General features: G+C 34.2%; 1 pseudogene; it reads right to left on the bottom strand.

Moving 5' to 3' along the window:
* Nucleotides 1-990: 990 nt before the first annotated feature.
* LOC119506562 lies at nt 991-10626 on the bottom strand (annotated as a pseudogene).
* Nucleotides 10627-22316: the final 11690 nt, after the last annotated feature.

The raw sequence follows: 22316 nt of genomic DNA on the forward strand, positions 1-22316 counted from the left end.
TTTGAATTTGGATGCTCTGTCTTCTAGCTTGCTGATCCTTTCTTCTGCCTCTTCAAATCTGCTGTTGTATACCTCTAGTGTATTTTTAAATTTTTCTATTGTGACTTTCATTCTCATATGATTTGTTGCTTTTCTTTGCATGCTTCCACAGTCTTCTTTATGCTCACTTAGGACCTTCTTAATATTCTTTATCTCTTTAGCCATCTCCTTGAATTGATTTAGGATATTGTTTGAACATTGTTCAAAATTCTGTATGTCTTCCAATTTTTGTGTTTCTTCCTTTGATTGGTCATATCTTCCTATTTCTTAGTATGGCTTTAAATTTCTTTGCTGAAATCTGGGCATCTGGTTTTCTTGAAGGGCTTATTCAGATGGTCAGTTTCTCTCTCTTTCTATGATTTTCTTGTTGATTGGCTTTGTTTTAAGGTTCTTTGTTGACAGTTGGTTCATCAGTATTTCCTAGCCAAAACAGGACCAGGTACCCATGCAGGGGTGCAGAGCAGATCCAAAGGGCCCTGGGGGGAGGGTTAGGAAAGAATCTAAAAAGTTTTTTTTTTTTCCCATTCCACTTCCCAAGGCTGCACTTTCCTGGCCTGCACAGCAGATGGTGTCTTTGCCTATTTGTTTTTATGATGTTTTCCTTAAAGTGCACTTTCCTGACCTGTCCCGAAGATGGTGCTCTTTGGCACCCTATTCCCCTCAGTCCTACAAAGGCAAGTTATTTTTGGTCCTTTGCGAGTCCACCTCTAACAGGGTAGAAACAATTGTTTGGTGATTCCTGGCCCAGGTGGGCTAGAACAGGGATCCAGCAATCTAAATTTGTCAGCTAATATCTGGATCAGTACTGGGCTGTGTCAACCTCTGTACTTGGGGTGGAGGACTCTTATGGCTATCCCAGTCTATAGCAACCCATGAGGGGAGGATTGGACTGCCCAATGCTGCTTGCCTTGAGGGTTGGGGATAGGCACCAGGAGCTGTGGTCAGAATTACTCACAGTCTTTGACTGCAAATTCTCAGTTTCTTCATCCACACTTCCCTTGACACTGTACAGAACTCCCCAGGTCTTCAGAGTCCAAGAGCAGTTGATTCAGGCAGTTTCTGTATGTCTCCTTGCTGATTTTGGGAGGGGAGTGGGTGCTGCAGCTCCCTCCTATTCCTCCATTTTCCTAGGAGTGAAAGTCCTTCCTTTCTTATGAAGTATAACATATACACAGAAAAGTACAAAATCACAAGTGTTTGGCTTGATGAACTTTGACAAATGACAGACCCATGTATCCAGCACCCAGATGAAGGAAAAGATATACTTGCAGGCACCCATGAAAATTCCAACCCTGCCCCCTTCCTTTCAGTGCTCCCACTAAAAGTAATCACTACCTTGACTTCAAATATCACAGATAGGTTTTGGCAGTCTTTGAATGTTACCTCGTCAGTGGAATTATACAGCCTACAGCCTTTTGTGTGTAGCTTCATTTGCTGAGCCTGCTTTTTTTGTTGTGGGTAGTTGTGACTTTCATTGTAGGCTCCATTGTGTGAATATATCACAATGTCTTTATCCATTCCATTTTGGTCAAGATTTGGGTTGTTTCAGCTTTTGTTTATTGAGAAAAATGCTGTTAAAGACATTTATGTACTTATTTTTCAATGATCAGACCTATGCATTCTTTACCCATTTAGGTGTAAGTTAACTGCATAGGTTAGCATATGTTCAGCTTTATAGTATATTACTGGCAAAACTGTTCTTCAAATTGGTTGCAACAATTTACACTCCCATCAGCAGTGTATCTCCTGTTCCACATTCTCACCAACATTTAGAACTATTTTTCTTTAATTTTTTTAATTAAAGAAGTTGGGAGTATACAGGACAATCATGCATAAAATAGAGGATTACCATATACCACCCTACTATGAATGCATTGCATTGGTGTGGTACATTTGTTACAGTTGATGACAGCACATTTTTATAATTGTGCTATACTGTAGTCCATGGTTTAACTTAGAACTGTGTAGTGCAGTTTCATGGACTTAAAAATTTTTTTATTTTATTATCATATATACTATATATAACCCAATATTTCCCCTATTAATCATATTCAGATGTATATTTCAGAACATTTGCTATCATCACCACCATCCATTGTCAAAACATTTCCATAGATCCAAATAGGAAGTCTGTACATTTTCAGCCTTAAAACCCTATTGTCTATCTCCACTCCATCCACTGTTAACATATATTTTAGATTATGACTCTGAGTTTGCTTATTCTAATTATTTCATAACAGTAAGATCATATAATATTTGTCCTTCTGTGTGGTAGTTTTTATTTTAGACATTCAGGTGCATGTTTAGCCAAACATTTCTCTCTCTCTCTCTCAGTCATTCTACTTGGGGTAGGTTGTGATGTCTTGGTGTAATTTTAATTTGCATTTCCATGATGTCTGATGAAGCTGAGCACATTTCATATGCTCATTGATCAGTTGAATATCTTCTTTGTGAAGACTGTTTTGGGGTTATCTGCACTTTCCATAAAAATTTGTAAGAGTTTTTTTGTAGTCTGAGTATAAGTCCATATGTGTCTTCCAAGCCCCCCCCGCCCAATGTGGGATGTCATCTCATTCTCATAATGGTGTCTTTTAATGAACAGGGGCTTTTATGTTTTTCTAACTATGCTATTACTTTTTGCTTCCTTTAAGAATTATTCTCTACCACAATGTGATGAACAGAGCCCAAATTTCCCTCTCAAAGCCTTGTTTTCTTACCTTTCACATGTAAATCTATTGGCCTTCTGACGTTTATTTGTTGGTATTTTGTGTGAGATATGACCAAGATTTGTTTTCATGGATATTCATGGATATCTAATTGACCTAGGCCATTCTACTCAAAGGACTCTTCCTTCCCCACAGCACCACAATGTCGCTAATATCACTGGTGTAGATGACTTCAAGATGACCCCCAATGAGTCCCACTTTCTAGTATTCACACCCTTATGTAATCCCCTCCCACAGTGTATCAGGGTTGGTGTTGGTGACCAAAAACTTTCAGCAAAAGTAGTAGTATGTTACTTTGAGATTAGGCTTATAAAAGAATGTGGCTTCCATTTTGAGTACTTTTCACCCTTTCTCCCTTTCTCTCATGTCACTTGATCCAGAGGAAGCTGATCCACTACCATGCTGATAATTATCATAGTTTTAAAATAAGCCTTCCTATCTGGTAGGTGTAAGTTCTCACATTTTATTCTTCAAGTTTGCCTTTGGTATTCCTGGCCACTTGCATTTTCATATAAATTTTAGAATTAACTTGTCAATTTCCTCACACATATACACACACACACACACATTCACTCATGCATAATATCTGCAGTGATTTTGATTGAGATTTAATTGAATTTATAGATCAATTGGACAGAATTGGTGTCTTTACAATACTGAGTCTTCTGATCCCTGAACATCCTTCAGTTTATTCAGTTCTTTACAAATATCTATTAGTGTCACTTAGTGGTTTACATTGTAGAATCTTGTGCATATTGCAATTAATTTGAAGATTTTAATGTTATTGAAATAAAAATATATTTTTTATTCTTAGTTTATTGTTGGTATATGGAAATACATGTGCATTTCATTACTTTACTAATATCAGTTATTAATTCTAATAGTTTTCTCTGTAGATTCCCTTGGACTTCAATATGTACAATCACATTGCAAAAAAAAATTAGTTTTATTTTTTCCTTTCAAATTCTTGTCCCTTTTATTTCTTTTTTATTACTTATGGCTCTGACCAGGATCTTTGTTCAGTGTGGAGTAGAGATGATTATACTATATGTCACTCTCTTGTTTTCAGTCTCGGGGGAAATCTTTTAATAACTCGTCATGTAGATAGTTTGATTTTTGGCAGATATTCTTGACCAGATTAAGGGAGTTGCCTTTTTTTTCTTACTTTTATAAGAGCTTTTAATGGTGATTAGCTGTCTGGTATTGTCAAATGCTTTTTCTGCATCTTTTACAATGTTCAGCTGAGTTTTTTCTTTTCTTCCTTTCCCTCTTATAGTGATGAAGCGCAGTGATTGAATTATTTAGTTCACAACTGTTCCAGTTTGCTAATGCTGCCATTATGCAAAATACCAGAAATGTATTGGCTTTTATAAAGGGGGTTTATTTGGTTACAGATTTACAGTCCTAAGGCCATACAAATGTCCAAGCTAAGGCATCTACAAAAGGACACCATCACTTAAGAATGGCTGGTGGTGTCCAGAATCCAGCTCACCTCTTTCAGCTGGAAAGACACCCGGCTGGTGTCTGCTGTGCCTTTGTTCCCAGGTTGGTTTAAAATGGCCTTCTCCCAAATGTCCCTGGGCTTGTCTCTCTTAGCTTCTCCAGAGCAAATTCGGAACTAGCCATCTCCAAATGTCTCCAAGTATCTGCTTTCAACAGCCATCTCCAAAATGTCTCTCTCAGCTGTTTTTGGGGTATTTTGTCCTCTCTTAGCTCCTATGCATCCTTGGCTTAGTGTCTCCAAATGTCCTTCTGTCCACAACTCCAAGCATCTCTAAGCATCTCTACGTATCAGCAAACACCTGGGTCTGTATTGACTCTTTTTAAAGGACTCCATTAAATTAATCAAGACCCATCCTGAATGGGCAGGGCCAAATCTCCATGGACACATTCAATCAAGAAGTCACACCCTAATCAAAAAGATCGATTGATCTGCCCCCCACAAGATTGCATTAAAAAATATGGCTTTTTCTGGGGAATATAATATTTATAAACTGGTACAACTTTATATATTTGAAGCAGTTTCATATTAAAAAATTCAAATGAAGAAAATTTGAAATAATTTTACAAACACCTGTATTCCCACCACTTATAGCAAAATTTTAACAATTGTTGAATATATTTGTTTTATCATGTAACTACTCACTTATCTATCCATCAGTCTATCATTTAAAAAAATGACGATTGTTCAACCAATCCTGGCCTATTTTCCACTTGGTTTGATGTGTGTGTGTGTGTGTGTGTGTGTATGTATATGTATATAAATATTACTGGGTTGAGTTGCCAGTTTATTAGGCTATTTGTATCTATATTTAGAAAGAGTTCTCTAAATTTTTTCCCTTCTTAATGTCCTCATTAGGACTAAAGATGAATTGTTAAGGGTTCCCATTCTCCTATCAGGGAGAGTTTATAGAAGATTAGTGGTATTTCTTTCTTAACTTTTGGGGAAAATTCAGTATTATTGTCAGTTGGGGTTGAAATTTTTTGGGGGGAAAGGATTAATAATGGATTCAAATTCTTCAATAGATAGAACTATTTAGGGTTTCTATTTCAATTTGGTAGATGGTATTTTAAAAAAAAATGTTCTTCCAAATTTTCAGCTTTAATGAAGTGAAATTATAATATCATTCTATGGAGTTTTTAATGTCTGTAATATCTTTAGTGATAACACCTTTTTCCCTATTAGTCAAAATTTCAGTTTTTATTTTTTCATGACTGGCCCTGTTATAAATTTCATCAATTTTATTAGTTGTTTCAAAGAATCAACTTTTTTTTCACTTTGTTGTTTTCTCTTATTGCCCTTTTGTTTTTTATTCCTGCTATTTGTTATTATTCTACTTTCTTAGGTTGGATTTGCTATTTCTTATGTTCTTAATAAGATTCTTTTCAAAGATGTGTAATTAAAACTATGAGTTTTCCTCTAAGCACTGTTTTAGAAGTATCCTACAAGTTTTCACATATTGATTATCCAGTACAAACTTTTAAAATTTCTGTTTTGATTTCTTTTTTTGATTTAGTGGGTTATTTAGCACTCATTTAGTTTCTCGAGTTAGATAGTATCTCCTGTTCTTTGTGTTACTGATTTCTCTTATGGTTAGCCTATGATAAAATACTCTGAATCTTTGTATATCTGTTAAGGCTTGTTTTATTATCCATCCTGTTGTCAGCTTTTAATGTACCATATATATTATAAAAGAATGTGTTTCCTGTCATTGTTAAGTATAGTATGTTTTAATATCATTAAGTCTAGTTTAATTGTCTGATTATCTTTGTAGATCTGGAATCATGTTTTTTTCCTGCTTGCCCTACAAGCTATTGTGAATGGTGTGTTTAAATCTGCCTCTCTGATTGTGATTTTTCTTCTTCTTGTTTAATTCTGTCTTTTCTGTGTTTTGTATTCTGAAGCTATGCCACTGGTTAGAGACAGATTTAACACTGTTAAATTTTTTTCTAGTGGATTGATCCTTTACACTTTCAAAATGTTTTCCTTTATTAATGCTTCTTTACTTGGCATCTACTTTAATATTAGTAAAGCTTTAATTGCTTTTTTTTAATGTTTTCAAAGTGTATCTTTTTATATCTTTTACTTTCAATCTTTCTGTGACATATTTAAGGAGCATTTCATGTGGAGAAAACATTTGTCTCATTTTTTAACCCAAATTTACATTTTTAATTGAACTAGGTCTTTTAATGTAATTAATGATAGTGTTGGTTTATATCTGCCATATAATTATGTATTTTTGATTTGACCCACAGTGAAGTTCCATTTTCCTTCTGTCCTTGCCCTCTTATATATTAATAAATATTTTAATGTCCATTATATTTATTTTTACTGTTTACCTATTTGCCTTGGGAATCACGATACACATGTAGTAAAAAATACTACAAGTCATTAATTTTATCTCTTATCCAATAATACTAGAATGATAAAACTCTTTAATTACACCTTCCTCCACTTGTCTTTGCATTTCTGTTGTTGAACATACTCTTACTTACATTTTAATTTACACAGCATATTGCTGTTACTGTATTTTATTGACAATTCTTATTTCATATTTACCCACTTACTTATTCTTTCCATTGATTTTCATTCCCTTCTGAATTTTTGTGTTTCCTTTCTGCTTTTAATGTTTCTTTTAGTAAATGTCTGCTGAAGACAAATTTTCTCTGTGTTCTGGTTTTGTTTTTGTTTTTTTAATGGAAAACATTATTTTGCCAATATCATTAAAGTATATTTTCACTAGGTATTGGTGTCTTGACTGGATTTTTTTCAGCTGTCCTAATACTCCAGTCCACTTCATTTAGTCCTGCCATTTCTGTTGAAAAATCAGCTGTCTATCTTAATATGGCCCCTTTGAATGAAATGTGTGTGTGTGTGTGTGTGTGTGTGTGTGCACTTTTGGCGCTCTGGCAGATTTAAGATTTTCTCTTTTTATTTGAACAGTTTGAATCTAGAACATCTAGACATGGTTTACTTTCTATTTTTCTTTTGGTCTATACAGTCCTTGAATATGTGGGTTAAGGTCTTTTATCAATTTTATCACCCATTATCTCTTCATATCTTTCTTTTGTTCCATTCTCTCCTCCCACACTCTTTGGTACTACATTCATGTAATATTTTTTCCTAGCTCTGTTATAGTCTTGTTCTTTGTTCTGTATGTTCCATTACACTTTGGATGGTTTCTTTTGATCTGTCTACATATATATACCTTTGTCTTCTATAGTGTATAATCTTCTGTTAATTCTATTGAATTTTAAATTCAATATCTTCACCAATCTCATTCAGAGTAACATATGATGATTTTAAGATGTCAAACTCTGAACAGGTCTACTGAAACATTTTAGCAAAGAACCAGAGAAATCCCATGCTTTTACTGGTATTTCAAGGACATTTTTCTTACTTAAGAAGAAAGTAGAATTACCATGATTTCATCAACTTTATTATTCTACAGAAAACCTATAGTTTAACATGCATGTCAAACTCCACAACTTTTTTTAAATATTTTCATTCCATCTCATCATTCTCATCCAAATCAAGGACTAATTTTGTTAGATTTAATGATAAACATGCTGTTCTGGCAAGACACTGTTTAGGTTTCATAGTGGGATGTGTAATACAGATATAATCCCAATAGTGCAATCTTTTTTGTGTAGTAAAATCATTGAAATTACTGATGAACTGTTAAATAAATATTTGAAATGTTTATTTAATAAATATTTGAAATATTTGTTAAATAGATATTTGAAATATTATCTATTTAATTCAGCATATTCCATGGAGTTTTTTATATAGTAAGAATTTTACTTGATTCTTTCATATAATATATCATCTCTGCTATAGAGAATAAAATGAAGGCTTAAAAAACAAATATCAAACATATACAGCTATTACTTTATTTCTTTCTTCAAGTCTATGTGTATGTTTCCACTCTGTCTATACCTAAGTAACAGATATCTGATGAACAACTATTATGTGTAGCTCTGGAAAGTTTTTGACACTGCTAAGATTTGGTGAATGCACTTGATCTCAAAGCATGGCACCTCAAAGTGTTTATAGCCTCTAGTTTTTGAGGCAGACATACAAATATACGGCTATTGCTTCATAAGGCTTTGAAAATGACTAAAAGATCAGGAGTAGAGCACAGTACATCTTTGAATAATATAAGAACACTTCACTAGTGATGGGTTCACCACATTTAGCTGTAAAGAAAAGACAGAATGTGGTTAAAAGGAAGAGAGATGATAGGGGATGCTAGAGTGTGAAAAGTGTCAGGAAATGCAGAGTAGGTGGATATTGCCTGTTATAGCAGAACACGTATAAATGCGATCAGCAGACTGGAAACTATTTTTAAGAAGCAATAGGAATGCACAGGGTTGAGGGATCTTAGGGAGAAAATTATACACTTGCTGACTTAAAATTGTCAATTGTATCACCAGTGAATTCCTAGAGGTGACAGGAGGAGAAGATCAAGTGAGAATGGTGAGTGATCCAGTCAGAAATGACAGCTGTCTATTCACACTGAATGCAAGTACTGAGCTTCAAGAAAAAAGGCAGTGCCTGATTTCAGCAATCTGAATAGCTGGAAAAAGCAAAAAACAATACATGATATCCAATGAGAAGATGTGTGTGTGTGGGGGGCGGGTAGAAGATACTTTCAGTTTTTAACATGATGGCATCAGAATAGTAGTAGTGTGGTCATTTGAATGAGACATCTAATTTCAGAGATGCAGAAAAGTAAGTGCTCTACTTGGAAGGAAAAATGAAAATGAGAGTGTATTTGGTCACAGGAAAAGGGGAAAAGTGTTAAACAAAGTAAGTGGAAACCAAAGATGAGAAAGAGGAAGACTGAAATGAAAAAGTTAAGGAGACACATGAGGAGCATGAGGAAGGCAATTTAAACAAAGAAAATAAGAGGAATATCCATAACAGGTAGTTTGATAGATATAGAGATAGAAATAAAAGTGGATATAGATAAAAAGTTTACAGGTAATACAGATGATGTAGATGAAAAATATAGATATACATGGATATAGATATAGACATAGATATGGCTATGTATATGCATATGGATATCAGTACAGTGACCATAGATTGAAATGTACTTAAGACAGACCCAGTTTACACAGTTCATACAAATTCAATTATTACTGTTAATGTAACATATTAGTAACATACTTAGGAACATGCTGCTATGTTTTACACTCAAAACTATCTATTTTGGAAGATAATTTTTGTGTTTCCAATGGATAGAAAGAGATATAAATATACACAGAGACATAACCCTAGATATATATATGTGTGTGTACATATGTGTAAATTTCTATATATGCGTTAGTATGTAAACTCAACATGGATGGATATCTAGATATAGCTATTTTACTAAGAATTTTTCCAATGCTTTCTATGAATTCAAACTCAGTGGAGTGCTAAGTAAGTAATTTTGTCAACATTATGTGTGCTTTAAAAATGTTTTATGACATAAAATCTTTCTGACTGCTCTTTTAACCTCAGTGTTTCTCAAGCTGTAGGTGATGGGGTTTAACACTGGGGTGATAACTCCATATAACATTGAGATGAACCTATATCTGGCTGGGAAGTCTTGAGGGGAGGAGGGATAGATGTAGATAAATATTGCTGTGCCATAAAACAAGCAGACCACAAGGAGGCTTTTCACATTCCTTCACTTGATTGAATTTTTAGGATGGTAGATATGATATAGATATAAGAAATAAAGGTGATCAGATAGGAGGGGATCAACAAAGCACCTCCAACCACTAAAATAAACATATCTGCCATATACGTGGAAGAACAGAAGAGGGCCACCACTGGCGGGATGTCACAATAATGTTAGTTAATCTGATTGGATTTATAGAAAGACAGGAGAAAAGTAAATACCATATGCAGAAGGGAATTAAGAAACCCTACTGCCAAGCATCCATCCATCAACAAGGCACAGAAATACCTTAGTCATGATCAGGATATAACAAAAGGTCTAACAAATAGCCATGTACCAATCATAAGCCATGACAGTAAGAAGGAAGTCTTCTGTCCCTTTCAGGGCCACCAAAAAATAAAACTGCAAAACACACCTAACAAGAGAAATGCTTTGCTTCTCAGTCAGGAGGTTCTCTAGCAACTTGAGCACACTAGTTGATGGGCAGAATATGTCTAAGAGGGATACATTTGCCAAGAAGCAATACATAGTTGTGCTGCTTTTTCTTGGTCATGATGGCAAGGAGAATGGCATCACTTCCTACCATGGTTACTTGATAGATGACAGCAAAACCACACAGAGGAAAGCATACCTCTGGGAGATCAGAAGATATGCTCATTCTTGGTGGTGAGATTGTGGCTGTCCATCTTCACTCTCCACATGGGTGTTTCTGGAAAAAATAAACCAACATACAAAGGTTAGTATCAAAATCTTAGGAGCAGACACATCCCAGAGTGATATGGGCAGAGAGTATAAGTGTAATTGTGCCCCCCCAGAGGAACTGGGGAGAAATGCAGAAATGTTGGACTTTCCCACTTGGGCTACTGCTTATTTTCCTGCAAATATTGAGGACTACCAATTTAGTGGGCCAAGCCCTTGATCTAGGGGTTTTCCTTTGTGAGGCTAGTTGCTGCAAGGGAGAGACCAAGCCCACATATAATTGTGCCTAGGAGTCACCCCCAGAGAGCCTCTTTGTTGCTCAGATGTAGCCCACTCTCTCTCTAAGCCCATTCAGCAGGTGAACTCACTACCCTCCCCAATACCTGGGACATGACACCCCCTGGCAACATGGGAACTGACTCCTGGAGATGAGCCTAGACTGAGCACTGTGGGATTGAGAGGATCTTCTTAACCAAAGGGGGAAGAGAGATGAAACAAAATAAGATTCCAGGGGCTGAGAGATTTCAAATGGAGTGGAGAGATCACTCTGGAGGGTATTCTTATGCACGGTATAGATATCACCTTTTACTTTTTAGTGTGCTGGAATGGCTAGTGAGAATTACCTGAAGCTGTCAAACTGCAACCCAGTGACCTTGATTCTTGAAGATGATTGTATAATTATGTCGATTGCATAGTGTGACTGTGTGACAGTGAAAACCTTGTGGCTCACGCTTTCTTTATCCAGTGCATGGACAGGGACAGATGAGTGGAAAAATGGGACAAAAATTAGATGAAGAATAGGGTGGGATAGAGGGGATGGAAAGATGTAGGTGTTCTTTCTTGCTTTTATTCTTATTTTGGAGTAAGGAAAATTTCAAAAATTGATTCTGGTGATGAACATACACCTGTATGATGGTGCTGTGAATAAATGAATATATCTCAATTAAACCATGTTTTTTTAAAAAAGTAAATAAACAATAGGGGAAGGAGGGGAATGGGATGTTTTGAATGTTCTTTTTAATTTTAATTTTATTTTTTGGAGTAATGAAAATGTTCAAAGTTTGATTGTGATGATGAAAGCACAACTATATGATGATACTGTGAACAGCTGATTGTACACTTTGAATGATTGTATGTTATGTGATTATATCTCAATAAAATTGTATAAAAAATTTCCTAGGAGCCAAGTGATGAGACACACTTGGAAAATAGTTACAGTGTGTTGATTAATTGTGTTAGCAATATTTTAATTACAGATTTCAGTTATTAGAATTACTGATAAAAACAGTCTGAAACATAGTGAAAAGTTGATAAGTTCAGTGATTTGACAAAGTGTTTCTGTTGGAAAAGAGTAAGTGCTTCTATAAGTTCAAAATCATAATAATTTAAATATGAATGTTTACATGTTATCTCCTTAAAATATACAAAATTTATATATAAAATATATAAATTTAATAGAAATTAAATTTATCCAACTATATAATATGAAGGAAACCTGGTTGGTAGTGTCTGCATGTTACTCCAGCAAGAAACAGATATATTTGCATATATTCAATTTCCTTTCTACTTAAAATGTAAATATTGGGCCATATGGAGTTTCAAATTTATATATCCTCACACATATTGCTTTTATTTGCCCTTGTTTAATTTTACAATTACATTTCAGTATAGCATAGTAGTTCAAATCATCACAATGTTTATGATTATTTACAAAAATACATTAATTTAATAGAAGTTCTGCAAATTGATATTATGTAGTTATTTTCTGTCACTTTAAATTCTAATTTCTTCTGTTTTTATAAACATCACATGTGCATGATAGAAAATTCAAACAGAAAATATGTTTAGAAAATAAAATGCAAATGTCTGTTTCTATGGTTCCCTGACACTATTCCCAACCCTCATTTCATTTACCTCATGGATAATGTTAATGATTGCTTGGCTTAGAAAAATGAGTAGCATACATCATGCAAAGTACATGTAATGGTTTCTTTAAACAAATGGAACCATTGTTTTCTGTCAAGATATTTTACCCAGAAAGATCCCCCTAAGAGTTGCTAAGATTAGTCCAAAGATGTTATTATTCTTTCTGTAAAAACACCATAACTATTTCTATTCATTCTTTTCCTTAAACCACACCACTTGTACTTGAGAGAAAATAAACTATCAGTGTTGCTCTCTAAATAAAGAAATTTTTTGAAAGAAAATTTTATACTAAGCACAAAATGCTTAGATAACATTATTCAATGAACAAAAGCATCTGTTAAATGAGTGAATAAAGGATTGAAGCAAAAAATATCTGTCTCACTAATTCTCAGTTTCTCAAATGTTCAAGATTCTGTAAAATATTGTATATTAATACTTTGAAATGATAATAGTGGATAGAAGAATAAATGACAAGAAATGATATTTTGAGACAGCAAATAATAAGTTTTGCATTCAGTACTGTCCTCTATACCCACACTTACTAATTTGACTTATTTTTTCTAAACAATGATTATGGTAAATAAGTCCTTTACCTCTTGATAAAACTCTGAGTTGGACTCTGCATCAGGCTAAATGACCAATGTGTATCCTGAAGAAGTGATAAAGCATTTTTCCTAAATTTTTCCAAGGATGTTTAAATTTCTTAAGTCAAACCTCTGGTTTTGGCATATAAAACTCAGAATTTTTTCACTTGGGGAGGAAATATACTTTAACAAACCCCTCCTTTTGAAGCAAACATAATAAATTCTGATATTTCTCCATATAGACAGGAGAAAAATATCTATAGCATTCTTTATTAATCCAGTGGATTTGTAGTTTATATGTTATAGATCAGATAAGTCCTTATGCCATGCAATGTCTCCACATGCTTTGTGAGATTACTTGGTGTAAATATAAGCATATAGGTAAATGAATCATACATGTTGAAGTCAGCTTTTTTCATAGTCATAAACAGCCAAACATGTTTGAGGATCCAGAGCAAGGTGTGTCTGTTTAGCATTAGCCTTACATTGGAAATTATCCAGCAATTAAGATTTCTTGTTGTACTCTCATTATACTTATATTTTACATGTGGTCAAAGGCAAATATGCCATTTATGATGATTCTCACTGTATCAAATAGTTACTTCAAATTTCAACTTTACAGAGAAAAAGAGAATGAGTTCAGTAAGCAAAATTATCACTGATAGGTCTTAGCTCTTAAGATAATTCAAAACATAATTTATTTAGTACATCAATATCAAAGAAATATTACATTTAAATTTCTTAGGGTAATAGGTTATGGAATTGTCTTTTAACAATATATTGCTAATTCTGCCTGGCTCTTTTGGTATTCTCTCTCTCTTTGTTTCTCTCCCCTCCCCCCACCCACTCAGTGCTTTGCTCTTAGAATCTAGCCATCATATTTTGATGAAGTCCATATGACCTAGAAAGGCCCACGTGGAGAGGATTTGAAGCAGCCAACTGATAGCCAGCATCAACTTCCAGACTTGTGAGTGAATGAGCATTCAGATGATTGCAGCTCTCAGCCTTTGAGTCTTTCAACTGAGGCCCTAGACATTGTGGAGAAGAAACAAGCCATTCTTGCTGTGATCTATACAAATTCCTGGCCCATAGACACCTTGAGAAATAATAAATTATTATCACTGTTTAAAGAAATATATGCCACCACGATGGTTGCTGATGTGCTCACAGACATAAGAGACTGGTGGTTTGATGGGCTGAGCCCTCTACCACAGGACTTGTGAAGACTGTTGCTGCAAAGGAAAGGCTAGACCTCCCTGTAGTTATGCCTAAGAGCCTCCTCCCAAATGCCTCTTTCTTGCTCAGATGTGGCCCTTTCTCTCCAGCTAAGCCAACTTGGCAGGTGAAATCACTGCCATTCCCCCTACATGGAATTTGAAACCAGGGGAGTGAATCTCCCTGGCAAAGTGGAATATGGCTCCTGGGGAGGAATCTAGACCTGGCATCCTGGGGTGGAGAACATCTACTTGACCAAAAGGGGGATGTGAAAGGATACGAAATAAGCTTCATTGGCAGATTCCAAAAGGAGCCAAGAGGTCACTCTGGTGGGCACTCTTACACACAATATAGACAACCCTTTTTAGGTTCTAATGAACTGGAATAGCTAGCATCGAATACCTGAAACTATCCAACTACAACCCAGAACCCATGAATCTTGAAGACAATTGTATAAAAATGTAGCTTATGAGGGGAGACAATGTGATTGGGAAAGCCATAGGGACCACAATCCCCTTTGTCTAGTTTATGGGTGGATGAGTAGAAAAACGGGGTAAGAAAAAAAGGTACCCAGTGTTCTTTTTACTTTAATTGCTCTTTTTCACTTTAATTTTCATTCTTATTATTTTTATGTGTGTGGTAATGAAAATGACAAAAAATAATTTTGGTGATGAATGCACAACTGTATAATGGTACTGTAAATAATTGAATGTACGTTTTTTTGTATGACTGCATGGTATGTGAATATATCTCAATAAAAATGAATTAAATATATATATATATATATATATATATATATATATAGCAAAAATAATGCTTTCATCTTCCTATTTAACCCTGTGGACTTATATCTGATAAACTAGGGGTCTCAAAAACCCTTTTACAGTGTAATCTCTCCACCTGCTTTTTGATGTCCTTGTTGAGTAGTAGATCTCATGGACCCCATTGTTCAGGAAATATAAATTGTGCATGGGTCAGAAACATGCTTTAGATACAGCAGAAATTTACATACAAAGGTTTTGGACATAAGTGTGTGGGTATGCACACATTTTAGGACTCAAACAATTCTAAACATTTATTTAGCCACCCACTACATTATTTAAAAATACACACTTTAACTTAGCTAATTAATATTTGCTTTTATCTAGTTCCTTAAATGTGTAAATTTTCACAACATATTAACATCTTTACAAACATCTAATTCTTTTAGTTTACACAGTCCAGAATTTAGCACAAAAGTTTCTTGCTTTTTCCATTTTCAAGATTTCATTACCAGTATGAGGTTTCAAGAATAAGAAAGTAAAATGAGTCAACCAACAAAAATGCTTCAGTAAATAAAAACAAACTCCTCACTTATAGACAAAGTCCATACTGAAATTTAGTCTGTAATTTATTTTATGCCCTTTTCCCCTTAAGAAAAGTAACAGGTAGGACTCTAGAGGCTATATGCTCCTCTCCTTGATAATAGTGAATTACTACCCACCTAATAATGGGCACTCATTTTATAACTAATCAATTTAGTATGTTGAAAAAAACCTGAATTGTAGAAGAGTGTCAATTTTGTTTCTTTTAGTGTTCTAGGGCAAGATAAAACAAAAGATTTTTTCAGGAATTGTATTGCCAAACAAAAGTTAATAATAAATTGATGTCATTTGAATATTTTTCTGTAATCATAAAAATCATTCCTGTAAAACATGATTATCTGATCAACTTGTTATATATTTGCATTTGTCATGCTAGACAGTTAAACTTTAACACTACTTTTTTTATTTAGAAGGTGTAGGTTTACAGAAAAATCATGCATATAATACAGGGTTCCCATATACTACCCTATTTTTAACACCTTGCATTAGTATGGTACATTTGTTACAATTTGTGAAAGAATGTTTTATAGTGTACTAACTATAGTCCATCATTTAAAATAGTGTTCACTGTGTGTAACACTACTTTAAACACATTACTAAATAATTTTATACTTTTATATTATTAAAATTACCATGAACAGAAGGGTGGTATTACAACCCTTCAGATACAAATGAGTGGAATTTCGAATTTGTTTTAACATGTAACTCCAAACTCAATTTTCCAGCAGTGAAATGATCACCTATGACCTTGTAAATTAATATAATAAAATTAATATAATTAAAATCACTCATACTTAAATGTATACTTTAAGAAATCAGGAGTTCATACCAATTCTCTCACTCAAATTAAACAAGAGAGTATTTCCACATATACTTGGTTACATCCTATTCCACTTTTATAATTCCTATTTCCCATAGTGAAAATCCTGGTTTCCCAAATTATCAATATATTTAGCCATTTTCTGTAGCCTAAAAGAATTAGATGTTTGTAAAGATTTGGTAATTACTACACCAGTGCTACAAAAAGTTCCAAATTTTTTCTGTAATTATTTTATTTAGATTATGTGTTAGTAAATTTATATCCTTTAATACCATGTTCATAAGTTATTAATTATCTTTTATCTTTATGAATAAAATAGGAATTTGATGCAAATTTAGTTTGTTTTTCTGTTTGCATTAAGTTTTAGGATTTGCTTTTTTCATCAATTGACATGTACTTTTGTTTTTAAATAAGGAGAGCATGTACAGTGTCAAACATACAAAAATTTATGCTCAGAATTTCACTGTCAGCTGTATCCCTTCCATCCTATTCCTACCCAAGATAATATCTTCTGGGTTTTGATGCATTGTGCCTGTTAATCTTATTACAAATATTATTAAAAGTTTATGTATATGTATGTGTTCATTTGTATGTTTGTGAATGTATATATAGACATATATATACATATGCATTTTTATTTTCCTTTCATTCTCACATAAAAAGAGGTCTACTAATCATATTATCTGCACCTGGCCTTTTATTTTTATTTGAATATATACTGTGTAAATCCCTGAATATTAGTTTACAGAGAAACTGTTCTTCAGTCTTTATGATGACCTAATACTTCTTTGGTTGGGTGTATTCTAATTTATACAACTATGAATGATTAACATAGCATTAAAAGTTTACTACTTATATATATTTTGTATAGACAAATATTGCATATATAATATGTAATATTATATATATATATATAACATGTAATAGTGTTAGATTAAGGTTGACTTTCTTTCTTGACTATGAAAATGAAATTGTGATTTTGGTGGAGAATGTCCTATCTCATCATATATATTCTGAAGTATTTAGGCACAAAGTATCATGAAATCTGAAACCTTTCATATGTTTTAAATGATGCATTGAGACAAAATTTGTATCTTAATATCATTTGCAATAAGACATATGCATAAATGTAGACAATAATTATATTTGAAAAATAATTTATACTCTTTATGAAATATTTTGAAGAATCTCTACCTATGTCTATAAAATTAAAACTACATATTTGTAGATAAAGTAGTATGTTAGCAAATAATGAATTCAAGTGAGGTGTGCATGGATGTTCATTATACCATTTCAATTTTTCTATAAATTTGTAACTTTTCAAAATAAAATGCTGAATAAAAATCAAACATGAACATTAAAAAAAGATACAGTGAAAAAGATGTCTTAGACTCTACCCCCAAACCCACATCTTTAGTCAATTCCACAGTTACTGTGTAAAGAACAGAAAGTCTTAACCATGCACTTTTATTTTCTTAGGAAATAGTCTATTCACATTTAGCCATAGTAATTTGCCTATATGGAATTTGTGTGTTTACACTTGTCCTTCTTTTCTCTACTGTAACTTAGAGCACCTGCAATCTCTTTTTAGATCTTTACATGTTTGTTTTTTGTACTTTTATGAAATAGGTTTTAACCACTACTGCTTTGCAGATCAGCATCATGCTTTAGAATTTTAGACAATAGAGATGGATGTTCTATTATAAAATGTAAGGAAATGACTATTTCCTCTCGTGTGCTTTCAAATTTTCCTCCCTTCAACTATAGAAATTTGGTTGTTTATTGTAATAATATGGAATCATAGTACCCTGGTTTAAAATAACAGTACCAAAATTGTTGCTTATGCAAATTAGAAGATTTACTCTTCTGTCACACTAACAAATTGCTGAAGTGAAGTGCCAGCTCCAAACACCAACAGGCAACCAGGATTCTTTAATTTCATCTTCAGCATCCTGAGCACATGGCTCTGATTCCCCAGGAATGGAAATGAACACTGCAGCTTAATTTATTACATCATGGTCCAGACACCAAGAAGACAGAGGCAGTAGGGCAAAAGATTTAAGTGTGAACTGACTTGGGCCCCTTATAAGAACTTTTCCTGAGAGCAGGTCAAAAATTCCACTTACTCTGCATTTGAAATACTTGAGTTGAGCCCTCCATGATCTAATCCCCCCATATACCATCATTCTCAGATTCATGGAAGCACTGTTTTTACTTGAGACAGTTCTTAAAAAGGCAATTGTTAGTGTCAGGTACTGTTTATATTTTTAGTTCTCCTTTTCATCAATTTTATGCATAAAGTAACATGCTACCCTAAAAATTAAATGTATTTTATTATATGTGTATATTCATGGACTGAAGTATTTGAAAATCATCAGGTTTACATAAAACCTCCACTAGCTCTGAATTTTCATCTACTGTTTTGGTAAATTACTAGCTCTCTACCAATATGTATTCTGATACTCTTGTTGGGGTAGTGGTGGGCATCCCATCCAAACTTTATCAGCACACACAACTTCCAAGCTAGAGAATACAATTCCCAGCATCACTTGTAGCTAGGTGGAGCAACATGACGATGTCCAGGTTAATGAAATTTTAGCAGATATGATAAATGAACTGAGTCATAATTATATAAGGAAGGTGACTGACCTCTACATTCCTTTTCACATTAGCCAAGTGAGAATCAGACATTGCAATTTTGTTCTGTCATAATCTGTATGCTCAAGAGCAAGCAACAATCCAGGAAATGGCAGGGTAGTGAGATAGAAGAAAGGATTTCCGGAAAAGATAATCTTTCCTTGTGGATTGACTAGCAATTAAGCCTGTGTGTGAGAATCAATCAATAAGAAATAAAAATAAAAAACCTTTCTTTCATAGGAAAATGTTACATAAGTCTCCAGTAAAGCAGATGGATATGTCCCTTATACAGTTATGATTACAGACTGTCAAAATTAACAACTTTGTATTTATGTATTTTGCAAATGTAATGATCAAAAACATCCCTTAATATTATTTTTCCTCTCATCTCTTGGCACATGGACTTGCTTCTCTGGTTTCCCCAGTCCAAGATGTGATATTTGAAATTGTAATCCCTAGTTTTATCATCATAATTATCATCATCATTTAATTATTGAAATTACTATTGAAATGAAATTGCATACAAAGAAGAGCATACATAGATTATTGTATTTCCTTCATTATTTCTTTTTATTTTAATGTTAACATTTTAAAATTAAATTGAAGTATAAAAGGTATTCTTTCTTTGTTGTACAGCTTTATGAATTTTAACACATACTGATTCTTGTAAACACCACCACAATTATGATGTAGAAGAGTTTCTACAAACTGCCTGTTACTACTCCTTTGTAATCACAGTTCCCTCCTCCAACCAAAATCTCCAGCCACTACTGCTCAGTTCTCCATCACTATAGTTTTACCATTTTAAGGATGGCATATTAATAGAATCATACTGTATGTGTCCTTTTGAGACTGGGTTTTGCACTCAAAATAATGCTTTCAAGATTTCCCTGAGTTGTTGAATATATGTGTAGCTTATGACTTTTTATTGCCAAGTAGTGTTCTGCTATAATGAGTGTACCAATGTTGATTTGTACATTCTCCAATTGAATGACACTTAGGTTTTTTTCAGGATTTTGGTGAATATGAATAGAATAGCAATAGATATTTAAATACTAGTTTTTGCATGAACTTAAATTTTCATTTCTCTCACCTAGGAATGAGAATTCTGGATCATATAATAAGTTTATGTTCAACTTAATAGGAAAGTGACAAAAATTTCCAAAGTGGCTGTAATATTTTATATTCCTACCAGCATTGTGGAAGAGTTCCAGTGGTTACAGATCCTTACCATAATTTGGTATAGTTGACATATTTTATTTTAGCTATTGTGGAGACTTGGAGATATGTATTCCAGGAAAACATGTTCATAAATTTAATCCATTCCTGTGGGTGTGAACCCATTGTAGGTAGAAAGTTTTGTTGAGGCTATTTCAGTTAAGATGTGGCCCAAGTCAATGAAGATGGCTCCTTATCATAATACTGGGGTCTTTTACAAACTGAAAGAAATTCAGACAGATTGAGAGAAAGCCAAGGAAAGAAAGAAGCTGAAGGTGAAGAAGAATAAACATGGTTCTGTATATTTTTACCCTTTCTTCCATTCATTTATTTTTAAATTCAGTTTTATTGAGATATAGTCACATACCATACAATCATCCATGACATACAATCAAGAGTTCACAATACCATCATATAGTTGTGCATTCATCACTCCAATCTATTTTTGAACATTTTCCTTATACCAGAAAGAATAAAAATAAGAATAAAAAATAACAGTGAGAAACAACACTCAAATCATCCCCCTCCCACCTGATTTTTCATTTAGTTTTTGTCCCCATTTTTATACTCAACCATCCATTTAATGGATTAAGGGAGTGTGATCCACAAGGTTTTCACAATCACACTGTCACCCCTTGTAAGCTAGTTACACAATCATCTTCAAGAGTCATGGCTACTGGATTGCAGTTTGATAGTTTCAGGTATTTATTTATAGCTCTTCCAATACACTGAAACCTAAAAAGGGATATATATATATAGTGCATAAAAATGCCCACCAGAGTGACCTCTCAACTCCACTTGAAATCTCTTGGCTACTGAAACTTTATTTTGTTTCATTTTGCTTTACCCTTTTGGTCAAGAAGATGTACTCAATCCCATGATGCTGGGTCCAGGTTCATCCCAGGAAGTCACAGGAGTTCATTCCAGGTAACCAAGGAGATTTACACTCCTGGGACTCAGGTCCCACAAAGGGGGAGGGCAGTGAGTTCACCTGCCAAGGTGGCTTAGCTAGATAGAGAGGGCCACTTCTGAGCAACAAAGATGTACTAAGTGGGGAGAGTCTAAGGCACAAGTATAAGCAGGTTTATCCTCTCCTTTGTAGCAAGGATATTCATAAGAGCAAGTCCTAAGATAGAGGGCTCCACATACCAAACCATCAGCATGCAATGATTGTGAAAACATCAGCAACAACCCAGGTGAGGAAGTCCAACACTTCTGCATTTACCCCAGCTCTTCAGGGGGCTCTGCATATATATGCATTTACCCAAACATGCATAATCAATTCTTAACATAAAATGTACTCAATTGGTAAATTACACATGAAATATAAAGGGAATGCAATTTTACAGATGTAAAACAATCACAGCTATACCAATTTAACAATCAAATTAATCAAAGCATCATACATTTTTTTTTTAAAAACCCAACATTTTAAAGTCAATTTTCTATAGTAAACCAAGGTAAATTCAGATATGGAATGGTTTAACTCAAAGCAAAAATTAAGGAAACTGCTATGAATTTAGAGCAGTAACTTTCATTTTAAATTTATAAAATAGATTAATCTAACCAAGACAACTTTTCAAAGAAGGAACCAAATATAGGGGTTGATTTACTGGATGAGAAAGGCAGGTAGCAATGTGGTTAAAAACCTGCCAGCCGGGATCGCTGGGCAGTCAGACCGCCTGACTGTTCTGGACTCCTGGGCCGCGACGCGGGACTGCCTGTTCCGGGCGGCGAGTTGTCTCGCTACAGCTCCTTGCAGTCATAGCATGCCCCCTAGGAATCGGGGATCCCCAGCGGGCTTGCTTAGAGAAGACGCGGCCCCCGGCGCCTCAGCCTGCTCCTCCGTTGGCAGAGAACTGCCGGGCTGAGCATCTGGGAGAAGCAGGCCAGCGCCTTCTAGGGTCTCGGGC

This window comes from Choloepus didactylus, chromosome 11 (genome assembly GCF_015220235.1).
Source record: "Choloepus didactylus isolate mChoDid1 chromosome 11, mChoDid1.pri, whole genome shotgun sequence".
Classification (NCBI taxonomy): domain Eukaryota; kingdom Metazoa; phylum Chordata; class Mammalia; order Pilosa; family Megalonychidae; genus Choloepus; species Choloepus didactylus.